Source organism: Calliphora vicina, chromosome 2, assembly GCF_958450345.1.
Source record: "Calliphora vicina chromosome 2, idCalVici1.1, whole genome shotgun sequence".
Lineage (NCBI taxonomy): Eukaryota > Metazoa > Arthropoda > Insecta > Diptera > Calliphoridae > Calliphora > Calliphora vicina.
In genome coordinates, this window is record NC_088781.1 from 99,674,270 (window position 1) to 99,687,965 (window position 13,696).

The 13,696-nt window shown below is 40.2% G+C and overlaps 1 pseudogene; it reads left to right on the plus strand.

The window, feature by feature from the left end:
* LOC135950752 (putative nuclease HARBI1) overlaps positions 1-13,499 on the plus strand; it is a 34,140-nt pseudogene extending 20,641 nt beyond the window's left edge.
* Positions 13,500-13,696: the final 197 nt, after the last annotated feature.

Genomic DNA, 13,696 nt, shown 5'->3' on the forward strand with positions numbered 1-13,696 from the left:
GCATCTACACCTACTTCTTCTGGTTGTGATGTGCGAATCTTTTTAGTAGGTTTATTTTTCTCTGGTGTGAAGGCGGCTGCTCTCTTAGTAACGTCTTTAGTGGTTTCCTTCTCAGTTTGTGTCCCTTTATTGATTCTTACAACTTCCGGTGTTCCCTGTGGTGTATCCAGAATGAGATTCAGGGCGATTGCCTCTCTATACTCTCGAAGCTGTTGATATAATGCAACAGCCTGCAGGAGGTTGTCTCTTATAGGCTTATGAATGTTCCTAGCCTCGCATATTATGGTGTGCATTGCACTCAGTTTGTTACCAAGGTCAACGAACGCTGTTTCCTCTTCCATCTTAAGATGTTCAAGATGTCTCTCTTCGACTGTTGTATTTCCTGCGTTGTACGATTGGGAAACATCATTCTTAGCTGGTGATCTTCGTATCCTACCACTTTTTTGGAAAGGATTTTCCTCTCTTATCTCACTCATATTGTTAATTTTATCATTGGTACTCATATTTTCACTGGGTCCCAACTCAAAACCGTTATCTAAGTTTGATGTATAGTTACGTTATTTGGTCTCATGGTTATCTTTGCAAGCAGGGAGGCCATGCGAGGGTTGACACAACGTCCTTATGAGATGTTGTGTTCAGAGCCAGACCCGTATTAATCAGGACAACGTCAACTGAACCTACACCACCAACTTAATGGCGACGAAACTTAGAGCGTGTCTCGAGACTTCCCGGGTTTTAGCGGGACGGAGGCAGCTGCAATATTAACCCAGAAGCCATTTCTGTAGGGTTTCACTTCTACATACTTAAGTTCCGGAATACTGCAGTCGTCAGGCCAAGGGTTCATCCTCATCATATCCATGTGTTCCAGTATGCCATAATTAAGATCTTACTGGTCTCGATCTTAATGCCATAGAGACGAGTCAATGTATATTCTGCCGCCTCTCCTGAGGTCAGACGCAGACCAGATAGCCGCCCAATATGGGTCAGACGCTTCTGGATTTTTTTCGATTGGGGAATCCACGAAGGCATCACTCTCCTATTTGCTCCTTTCTTAAGGGCATCCCCTGTGGGTGGATGCTTATTTAGATGGCGGCCTCCATTCGCCATTGCCACAGATTTGTCAACGGGCACATGTACCTTTTTATAGTACGCCCTCAAAGTCTGCCGCTCTCGGTCGGGGACTGCTTATTAATCGCAGCTGACCTACATATCTGTAGGCCGTTCAGCTATCCACCACCCGCTGACCCCGATAGTAGCCTAGAGCTCGGCTCTATCTCTATCTATCTATCTATCTATCTATCTATCTATCTATCTATCTATCTATCTATCTATCTATCTATCTATCTATCTATCTATCTATCTATCTATCTATCTATCTATCTATCTATCTATCTATCTATCTATCTATCTATCTATCTATCTATCTATCTATCTATCTATCTATCTATCTATCTATCTATCTATCTATCTATCTATCTATCTATCTATCTATCTATCTATCTATCTATCTATCTATCTATCTATCTATCTATCTATCTATCTATCTATCTATCTATCTATCTATCTATCTATCTATCTATCTATCTATCTATCTATCTATCTATCTATCTATCTATCTATCTATCTATCTATCTATCTATCTATCTATCTATCTATCTATCTATCTATCTATCTATCTATCTATCTATCTATCTATCTATCTATCTATCTATCTATCTATCTATCTATCTATCTATCTATCTATCTATCTATCTATCTATCTATCTATCTATCTATCTATCTATCTATCTATCTATCTATCTATCTATCTATCTATCTATCTATCTATCTATCTATCTATCTATCTATCTATCTATCTATCTATATATCTATCTATCTATCTATCTATCTATCTTTTTTTTTTTTTTTTTTTTTTTATACGAGGAAAAAATCATCGAAAGACTCTGGCCCCCTGATGCCAGGAGTGCGAGACTTTAACACGCTAAAATAACCTCGAAACACTAGTCCATATTCCCTGCGGAACCACCGCAAAAGTATTTCCTCGCAGGGGGGGTTAAGGTAAACACCTCATCTAATGCTACATTCTTCTTCGAATCTGCTCCTGGCTCCGTAATTCTAAGAGAACCAACTTTATGAACTCACATATATGCTCCCAGTTTTCCAATGAAATCAGCATGAGCTGAACTATATTGTCGGGGTTCACTCTACTTCCCATTATCTGCTCAAGATTTGACCTGTGAGAACTAAATCGGGGACAATCAAAGAACACATGAGCGGGATCCTCCACTCTTTCAACACAGTTCGGACAAAACGGAGATGTGTCAAGTCTAAATCGATATAAGTACGATCTGAAACAACCGTGTCCACTTAGAAATTGAGTAAGGTAGAAATTTACATATCCATGCTCCCTACTGCACCACACATCGACATCGGGTATCAGTGTATATGTCCACCTGCCCTTTGTTGTAGTCGACCACCTGGACTGCCATTTCGCCATGCTCTCCCTTCGGACATTCCTGACAGAGCTGTCATTCTCTGGTATGCCTCTTAATTCGTACCCACACTTTGCCTCCCTTGCCAGAATATCAATTGGTATCATGGCTGCGATGACAAAAGCTGTTTCATCAGATACTGTTCTATATGCACAGCATACCCGGAGTGCCATAAGCCTATAAACAGAATTTATTTTTCTAGTATAGGTTTTGAGCTTGGTGGACTCGGCCCATATCGGAGCTCCATAAAGAATTGTGCTTTTTACTACTCCCGCGAGAACTTTCCTTCTTAGGTACTTAGGACCTCTTGTGTTAGGCATTATACGGTGTAACGCAGCACATGTTTTACCAGCCTTAGCTTTTACATAATTGAAATGACATTTGAACGATAAACGATTGTCTATCATGACACCCAGATACTTAAGGCTATCTTTGGTCCTTATTTCGCAGTTCCCAATTTTGAGGTTAGTATATTCTACCACCCTACGACTTGTTATCAATACAGCTTCAGTTTTATGTTCAGCCAACAAGAGACCCATTGAGTTGAGCCATGATTTGACCATGTAAATACTACTTTCTGCAACTGTTTTCGCTTCATCAATAGTCTTCCCGACGATCGTTAGCGCTACATCATCTGCAAAGCCTGTGATCTTCACCCTTTCCGGAAGATTGAGTCTTAAAACACCATCGTACATAACGTTCCATAAAAGGGGTCCTAGCACGGATCCCTGGGGAACTCCACCTGTTACGTCGTATTGCTTTGTTCCCTCATCGGTACCATAGACTAGAACTCTCTTTCGGAAGTAATCTTCAATAATGGCCACTAGATATGCTGGGGTATTTAGCCGTCTTAGAGAATTCACAATATTTTCCCAGTTAGCTGTATTGAAGGCATTCTTAACATCCAAAGTTACAACGATGCAGTATTCCTTGGCGCCATTCCTCCAACATTTGCCTTTGATTGCCTCTTTTGCAATGTCTACTACCACCTTGATTGCATGTATCGTCGATCTACGTTTTCTAAAACCAAATTGAGTATCTGATAGCCCTTCTACTAAGTCAATATGTTCCTCCAATCTATGACAAATAATGCTTTCCAGCAGCTTTCCGCAAGAATCGATCATACATAGTGGTCTATACGAGGACGGTTCTTCTAATGGTTTCCCATCCTTGGGTAGTAGTACTAGTCTTTGTCTCTTCCAAATTGATGGAAAGGATCCTTTCCGTAAGCACATGTTGATTAGCTGTAATACTTTGTCGTCACTGCACTTTACAATCTCTTTTAAAACCGGGTTGGGAATCCCGTCAAGTCCAGGCGCTTTCCTGTCATGAAATCTTGACACAGCCAGTTGTACTTCAGATAAGGTAACTACTGGGAAGCTAAAGCTATCTCGCGGATTACTGGATACCCATGTCGTGGCATCTCTTTGTGGGAAGAGGTGGGCTACTATGTTACTGAGGATTCTATCTTCTGTAGGTGATGATGTACTTATACATTTCAGTTTCTTCATTACGAGCTTGTATGCTAATCCAAATGGATTGTTATCAACGTCTTCGCAGATGTTTAAGAAACATGTTCTTTTACTTCTTCGAATTGCAGATTTAAGTGCCTTTTTTTTACTCTAAGGATCTGGTGATGTATATCATTGTCCAGTCTGCCGCGAGTCCTTGTATAGTCCCTTCTGGCTCGAACACATTCTTTGCGTAGCTCAGCGATTTCGTTATTCCACCAATATACAGGAGCTTTATTAATTCCACGTTTCCTCTTCTTCATAGATGCATTACAAGACCGTGTTGTGTAGTAAATTAGCTGTTCCGCCATGTTCTCTGGAGAACCGTTCAATTCCATGTTTTCCATACATAAACGAAATATTTCCTTGTCAAAGGTGTTGCTCTTCCAACCAGGAAGTTCTTGTCTGGATGCTGCCGTAGCTGTTGGTATAGGGTCAGCAATGTTCATAATTATAGCACTGTGGTCGCTGTGGGTATAGATATCACAGATTTGCCAACTAATTCGGTTGCAGATAATAGAACTAGCAAAGGCGATATCGATTATTGAGCCTCCTCCATTTCGGTTGAACGTTAGCTCATTACCAGAATTCATCAACACCACATCAAGTACAGCGAGCGATTCTAATAGTATCCTGCCCCTTTCATTGGTTCTTGGGCAGCCCCATTCCGTGGCCCAAGCATAAAAATCACCGGCTATAATTACCCTATTTTTCCCTGTAGCATCGCTTGTTAAGATATCGATTATTCTCTTATATTCATTAATATCGTACCTCGGTGGGATGTAACAACTATATATGAATACATCGGAAATCATAGCTCGAACAAAGCCACATTCACTCGTCATTGTGTATTGTAACATTTTCCTGTCCACAGACCAAATTGCAGACATTCCTGTGGCATCATATGCCCAGCTTGGTGAGTTAATTTTTCCGTAGGGTTCACTGATAATAGCTACATCCACATCTAACTCGCGTACACTTTGTCTCAATAGCTCCTGAGCTGCTTCACAGTGGTTAAGATTTAGTTGAAGTAATCTGGTCATCGTGTTTTCAATTGTAGTACCGCTTTCCTGTATTGGGGACATACAGCTGAACCAGTAACATGTCCAGTATTAGATGTGTTGTCCTTGCATAAAAGACAAACTGGATTCTTCGTGCAAGATTTAATCTTGTGACCTCCTTCCCCACAACGGAAACAATTACCAGAGTAGTCATTGGGGCTTTTACATTTTACTGCCGTGTGACCGAAGTCAAGGCACTTGTAGCATCTTTTTGGTGTTAATTTTTCGCGAATTCGGCATACCACCCATCCAATACGTATTTTTGCAGTTTTAAGCAATATGTTGGCTACTGCAGCACTCAAGGCAATAGTGGCGATTTGGGTACCTCTATATGCTTTCCTCATTGACTTTATTGCAGACGGTTGCAACATATTGAATTCTTCTGATTCACCAATAAGAGCTTCAAAAACCTCCTCTTTCGTGGTTACTTCATCAATGTCTCTTATTTCCAATAGTACTTCATGTGTAAGGGCTCGTACATCTGCTACAGAGCCGATAGCTCCTACAATCGCTTCCCTGAATTTGTTCGTGTCTTCGTGAGCAGATTTGTTTAACTCCAGGAGTAGTTCACCTTTTTCTGTCTTCCTAATGTTCTTAATATTTTCACCAAGATCATTGAGCTTTGGATCACGCTTCACTTGCCTAAGTATATCCGCGTAGGACGTGTCTCCACAGGTTTTAATAATCAGGGCATCTGGACGAGTTTGTTTCATTCTCTTTTTTGCTTTTGGCACGACTTTTATCCAATCAGATCTCATTTCTTCTGTATCAAGCTTTCCGTCCTTGTTATTGATAGGTTCTTCGGTGAGTTTAGTTTCATTAATTACAGCCATCTTAGAGCTTACATCCTTTTTCTTTTTTTCTTCGTTTCCTTTTGGACTCTGTGTTTTAGCGCCTCTTTTCACAGCCGATGTTTATGATGTTTGCGGGGCTTGTGGTTTTGGGCAATATTCCGCATGGGTACCTTTACACTCCAATAGGCTCCTTTGGTAGTTAGCAACTGAAGTGCTTGCTGGTGTCACCGGGACTTGGGGTTTTAACCATGCTTCCGTCTGAGTTTCCTTACACTCCAATGATATTCTTTGGGAGTTGACAGTAGAACTACTTGTATCTCGCGAGCTATTATGTGGATTTCCTTATGTACATTCTTACATGTTCTCAAAAATTCCACCAACTGTGTTATCTTCGCACCAAGTCGCTCAAAATTATCGCTCCTAATATCTTGACTACAGGGTGTTTCCACGTTTACCACGTTTGCAGGTGGCGATCTCCTTATCACTGAACTCCTTTGGAATGGGGATTCAGCCCTAGCAAATTCATCCAGTTTATTTCCTCTACTTCCTTCCATCATCTCTTTGTCGTTATAAATAAGGGGGGTTTCTTCCATGCTGTTGATCCAAACTCAAGGCCGCTATCTCCATTCGATGTGTAGTCGCGTTATAATCCCATGGTTATCTATGCTTGCAGGGAGGCCATGCAGTGGGTTGACTTGAGGCCCTTATGGGGTCCCAAGCCAGTGCCAGATCCGTGTTAGTCGGGAAATACCATCCGATCCTACACCACCAACTAAACGGCGACGAACTTTGAGCGCACCTTGAGACTTGCCAGGTTTTAGGAGGAGGAGGCGGTTATGGCATTAGCCTATAAGCCATTTCCGAAGAGTTTCACCTCCACGTACACAGGTTATAGAATACCATATACCGTCGGCCCAGGGTTCATCAAATCCAAATCGTTTTCCAGGAATACCATAATTAAGATCTTACTGGGCTCGATCTTAATGCCGTAGAGACGTATCGTTGCGAGAACTGCCGCCCCTCCTGGGGTCAGACGCAGACCAGGTAGCCGCCCAATGTGGGTCAGACGCTTCTGGATTTTTTTTGATTGGGAATCCACGGAGGCATCACTCTCCAAGCTTCTCCTCTCTTGAGGCCGTCCCTGTGGATGGGTACCTATTTAGATGGCGGCATCCATTCGCCATTGTCGCAGATTCGTCTTTGGGCCCATGTACCTTTTTGTAGTACGCCCTCTGAGTCTGCCGCTCCGGGTCGGGGACTGCTTATTAATCGCAGCTGACCTACATATCTGTAGGCCGTTCAGCTATCCGCCACCCGCTGACCCCGATAGTAGCCTAGAGCTCGGCCCTATCATCTATCTATCTATCTATCTATCTATCTATCTATCTATCTATCTATCTATCTATCTATCTATCTATCTATCTATCTATCTATCTATCTATCTATCTATCTATCTATCTATCTATCTATCTATCTATCTATCTATCTATCTATCTATCTATCTATCTATCTATCTATCTATCTATCTATCTATCTATCTATCTATCTATCTATCTATCTATCTATCTATCTATCTATCTATCTATCTATCTATCTATCTATCTATCTATCTATCTATCTATCTATCTATCTATCTATCTATCTATCTATCTATCTATCTATCTATCTATCTATCTATCTATCTATCTATCTATCTATCTTTTTTTTTTTTTTTTTTTTTTTTTTTTTTTGGACGTAGTGATAGCGCGCTATCAACTAGTGGCCCTACGACATCTCCAATCTACCCTGGGACCGCGTCAGCATTTCATCAGGGTAGGTGGTTTATTTTGCGTTCACGTTCTCTTTGGTTTCATTCCTACGTCCTCCTAACGTGGGAGGTTCGGAACTATGGAACATCTGTCCTTGATGACTGTGTTTATGTATTTCTCACAATGATTCCAGTCGTCTTTCGATCGTAGCATTATCTTAATTATGGTTTCTGCTGTTATTGTTTCCCCCATTTTATTGTACAGTTCTCGCCGTTCATTTATCCATTTTGGACATTCAAAAAGTATGTGTTCTACTGTCTCTTCTCTTGATTCACATGCCTCACAAGATGCTGTGTCGCTTAGTTTAAATCTATGTAGGTATTGATTAAAGCTACCATGGTTTGTTAAAAATTGTGTCATGTAGAATCCCACATTTCCATGAGTTCTCTCTATCCACTCTTGTATGTTTGGAATCAGGTAATATGTCCATCTCCCCTTTTCTTCGTGTGTCCACCTTTCCTGCCATTTTATCATAGTATTGGATTTGGCATTCAATTGTATCTGTATTTTCTTTCTTTTTTGCTCTGTTGGGTTGTCATCACCATCTTCAAGAAGTTTTAGCTGCCGGTATATCTCTTCTCTTTCTAGTATTTGTAGGTCGATCGGTGGGACGCCAGCAATTACTAATGCGGCCGATGTTGAAACTGTGCGATATGCCGATATAATTCTTAGGGCACTAATCCTCTGAGGTTTTTGTAGTTCTCTTATGTTGCATTTTTGGTTCATGGATGTGGCAAAGATTGGCGCAGCATATAGTATTTGCGAATGTACAACTCCATTTATCAACTTTCTTATGTAGGGTTTTGGGCCTCTGCAGTTTGGCATTATTCTAACCAATGATGCTGCCGTTCGTAAAGCCTTGTTCCTGATATTGTTTATATGCTCCTTGAAACTCAGTTTATCATCCAGTTGGACACCCAGGTAACATAGATTGCGTTTAAGAGTAATGTTTTTGCCCTGAAGTATGATTCTGGGTGTGGTGAAAATCCTCCTTGATGTTACGAGTATGGCTTCAGTCTTCGCCACCGCTAACTGTAGGCCGTTTGCTTGCAGCCATCTATTGCATCTACTTAGGCTATCATTTGTTACAATCTCTATGAGATCAGCTGTCGGTTGTGATACTACCAGTGCTATATCATCGGCATATCCTATTAGTCTGGCACCTTTCGGAAGCTCCATATTCAAGATACCATCATACATGACGTTCCACAGAAATGGTCCCAGGACAGATCCTTGTGGAACTCCAGCCGTGTAGCTTTTCAGACCATCATCAGTTTCATACAGCAGTATTCTGCTGTTCAGATAGTCAGCTATTATATTGTATAGATAACCATGTACGCCCTTTTTCCTGAATGCATCCAAAATAACACGCCATTTAGCAGTATTAAATGCATTTCTGACATCTAGTGTTATAATGATACAAAAACCCTTTGATATTTTTGATATCTTGGCCATCTCAACTACTTCGTGTATAGCATCAACCGTACTTCTTCCCTTGCGAAATCCATATTGGTTCGGCGATAGGCCCCCAAGTTCATCAATGCGTTTATTCAGCCTATGAAGCAGTAGGCATTCAAAAAGCTTTCCCAGCGTGTTCAACATACATGGAGGTCTATATGAGCTAGGTTCACATAGAGGTTTGTCTCCCTTACGAAGAAGGACAAGTTTCTGTACTTTCCACTCGTCTGGAAATTTCCCATTTTTCAGGCATCTGTTATAGGTTTCAAGTAACAATTCAGGCCAAGTTTCGCTTAATATATTTAGTACCTTATTCGGTATGCCATCTGGACCAGGGCATTTGCCAGTTTTGAGTTTCCTGCATGCCAGTTGTAGTTCCTCCATGTTCAGTGGGTAGAATTCGTTCGCATGTTGGTATAGTTCCCTGTAGTTATCCTCCTCATCTAAGGGGAACAGTGTTTTAACTATGGTTGTTGCCCATTTTGACTCCTTGATGCCAGGTATAGGTTTAGTCACACCCAGTTTCTTTATAACGATCTTGTATGGTTTACCCCAAGGATCCATGTCAATTTCGCTGCAAAGTTCTATCCAGCACCTCTTTTTACTGCGCTTTATAGCCTTTCTCAATTCTATCCGCGTTTTCCTGAATTCGTCTCTAAGGAATAGGTCTCTATGGTTTCGGGTCGTTGCCCTGCGTGCTGTCAAACATTTTTTCCTGAGATCCCGGATTTCATCGTTCCACCAGTATACAGACTGTTTGTTTTTGTAAGGTTTCGCTCTCGCCATTCCTACGTTACAGGCTTTTGTTAGTACCTTAGTCAAGAATTCCACCGCATTTCCATCATTGCTACCTTGTGGTTGATTATTTTCTCTTCGTGTTTTACTTCTAATAAGGCAATCAACGAGTTTACCTTCATTGAGTTTCCTCACATTCCATTTAGGGAGATTTGTCTCAGTTCCTGGTACTGATGAGTATTCATCAATGCTGAAAGTGATGTACTGGTGATCACTTAGGGTGAGATCCTTTAATACCATCCAGTTCATGTTCTCGTTGTATAGGTTTGTCGTCCCAAAGGTAATATCTATTATACTACCACCAGGGCCCCTTCTGAATGTTAGGTTTCTACCAACATTAAATATTGTCAGCCCAAGACTACCAATTAGTTCGCACACCAGAATGCCTCTATTATCCAGTTTATTTGAATTCCATTCAGGTGATTTGCTATTGAAATCTCCACCTATAATAACTTTACACTTTGCTGAACGAATAGACTCCTCAAGGTCATTTATGGCTCTAGAAAATTCATCGTGGTTTATATTTGGTGAGAAATAGCAGCTGTATATTCGCACGTTATCAACTGTGACGTATACGTATCCGAAGTTGCTTTCGTTGACTTCTCTTATGTATATATTCTCTTTTCGTATTAAGATGGCTGCACGATGGCTTATATCCTCGTACCATGAACCTGTGGGAGGTTTACCATATGGTTCGCTAATTAATATTACGTCTATGTTGTCTTCTGCTGCTTTCTGTAGCATGAGGTCCTGTGCGTCCTTACCTCGACCAAGGTTTATTTGTAGGAATTTCTTAGTCATTTGTAATACGTCTTCTATTGTTTATACAGAGCATGCTCCCTATGTAATGCCCAATATTTTCTAGATTAGCCTCTTGACATATAACACACCTGAGTTGTCCTTTGCAGTCTTTCGATTTGTGACCGGTGTTGCAACATTTTCTGCATACATCTCTTCTGTCTTCCCCTTTACACGAGCTTGCTATATGTCCTTGATCAAGACATCTAAAGCATTGTGTCGTTCTCGCTTTCCTTCTTACTCTACACATCACCCATCCTACTCGGATTTTCCTGTTTTCAAAGAGTTGGTTGGCAACATGTTCAGGGACTTGTACTAATGCCTGTTTTGTCTTAGCATACCCTTCTCTAATGTTAAGTACTCTAAACTGTGTGGGTTCTACGTTTGCCGCAGTTGAAAGAGCATTTATGATATCATCTTCCTCCGTTGATTCATCCATGTCTCTAATATCAACTATGCTGTTTCTAATAACAGCTTTAATCGTCACGTTATTTCCAAGTGCTACTCCAATCGCACTGCTTAGTTTTTCTGCCTGGCCAACACCCTTATTGAATTTGACGAGTATATCTCCAGTTTTAGTTCTTCTCATTGTTTTGATCTCAATCCCGATTTCTGAGGGATCGATTTTTTTCTTCATTTCCTTAATGACATCGGCATATGTAGCATCTGTGTTCGATTTTATCGTCAGTGCCTCACCATGGTCATACTTCAATCTTTCTTTGGCTTTTTGTTTCTTCCTTTTCTCTTTGCGATGCTTGACTTTATTCTATTCGTTACTTTCATCGTTCGTATCGGTTGGTTCAATGTTGGTGACTGTTGTTTGTGCAGTCCTGGGGGTCTCTGTAGTTATCAGCTTTTTGGGATGTTTTTCTCGATTTGGAGATTTCGATCCAGATCTTCTACTTCTCTTACCCTTCTTGGTATGTGACGGTGTAAAGCCTTCTATATCCACCTGTGTCGCTTTTGTTTCCAATGTGATACTTTTTTCACATGTAGCTGCTCTTATATTTTCCAGATCAGGTAAGAACTCCATTGTTTCCTTCATATTCTCGTACAGGGCCAATGCACAAGTTATATCGTCTCGTATAGACTTGTGGATGTTTCTTGCACTTTGGACTACTCTATGTACGGAGCTTATCCTATTCCCAAGCTTATTAAACATTTCGATAAAAGAATTCCCGTTTTTTTTTCTCCGATTTGTCGGATCATCTTCCCGCGGGATTTGTTTTCCAAGTAAGGATCCGTTTGATGTACTTTGCGATTCGCTTGTTTCCATATTATCAGTTGTTTGATTATTTGCGTTCATTCTTAATTCGGTTTGGTCCCAACTCATGGCCGGGTTGACATAAGGCCCTTATGAGACCCTTTGCCAGAGCCAGATCAGCGTAAGTCGGGAATATTACATCCGATCCTGCACAGCTAACTTAATAGTGACGATTTTTGAGCGCACCTTCAGACTTGCCAGGTTTTCGTGGGACGGAGGCAGCTGTGGCATTAGCCCAGAAGCCATTTCAGTGGGATATCACTCCCACTTACTGAAGTTCCAGAATACCGCATCTGTCAGCCCAGGGGTGTTGTCATATCATTATCCATGTTCCAGAAATACCATAATTAGGACCGTGCTGGACTTGATCCTAATGCCTTTCGGCGATGTCCTTATTTGCATTTGTTCCATGCATGTGACTGGGAAAAACCACGGAGTCGTCATTCTCCATAATACGCCTCTCTTGAGGGCATCCCTGTGGTTGGATACCTAAGATTAGAGCGGCATCCACTCGCTCTGTCACAGGACTTCATTGAGCACATGTACTTTTTGTGTACGCTCTCCATGCCTGCCAAAACTAGGGTCCGCGGGGTCGTTACTCCCGTTATTCTCTCCTGAGAATACCCTTGCGGGTCTATCTATCTATCTATCTATCTATCTATCTATCTATCTATCTATCTATCTATCTATCTATCTATCTATCTATCTATCTATCTATCTATCTATCTATCTATCTATCTATCTATCTATCTATCTATCTATCTATCTATCTATCTATCTATCTATCTATCTATCTATCTATCTATCTATCTATCTATCTATCTATCTATCTATCTATCTATCTATCTATCTATCTATATATCTATCTATCTATCTATCTATCTATCTATCTATCTATCTATCTATCTATCTATCTATCTATCTATCTATCTATCTATCTATCTATCTATCTATCTATCTATCTATCTATCTATCTATCTATCTATCTGTCTATCTATCTATCTATCTATCTATCTATCTATCTATCTATCTATCTATCTATCTATCTATCTATCTATCTATCTATCTATCTATCTATCTATCTATCTATCTATCTATCTATATGTTCTTATATATTTATCTTATTTTTAATATGTAGGTGATTCCGGTTATAAATTGCAGCCATATTTAATGACTCCTTACCGAAGTCCAACGGAAATCATGGAGAAAAGATTTAATGAAAAGCATTGCAAAATAAGAAATATTATTGAAAGATGCAATGGTGTTTTGAAAAACCGTTTTAGATCCATTATCGGTTCTAGGGGCTTACATTACAGCCCTGAGAAGGCAACAAAGATCATTAATGCATGTTGCGTTTTACATAACATATGTATTTCTCACAAAACCAGTTGGGAACCGAGTGAATATGTTGGACCATTAAATAACGATGAAAACGAAGACGGAAATAATAGTGCATTTAACGAAGAAACCACCATAGCTAAATCTATAAGAGATGAGATATCCCGCAATTTAGGCTAAACTAAAATCAACTAAATCAGACTTTTAATATTTGTATTATTTGTTTGCAATAAAAAGTAAATAATTAACATGTTCAATAAAATATTAATGTTTTTAAAAAAGAGATAACAAAAAATGTAGTATTTTTATTTATCATCATCCTTTAAATGGTTCATTAGGTCTACCAAAGCTTGCGCCATTACTTTCGCCGAATCCGC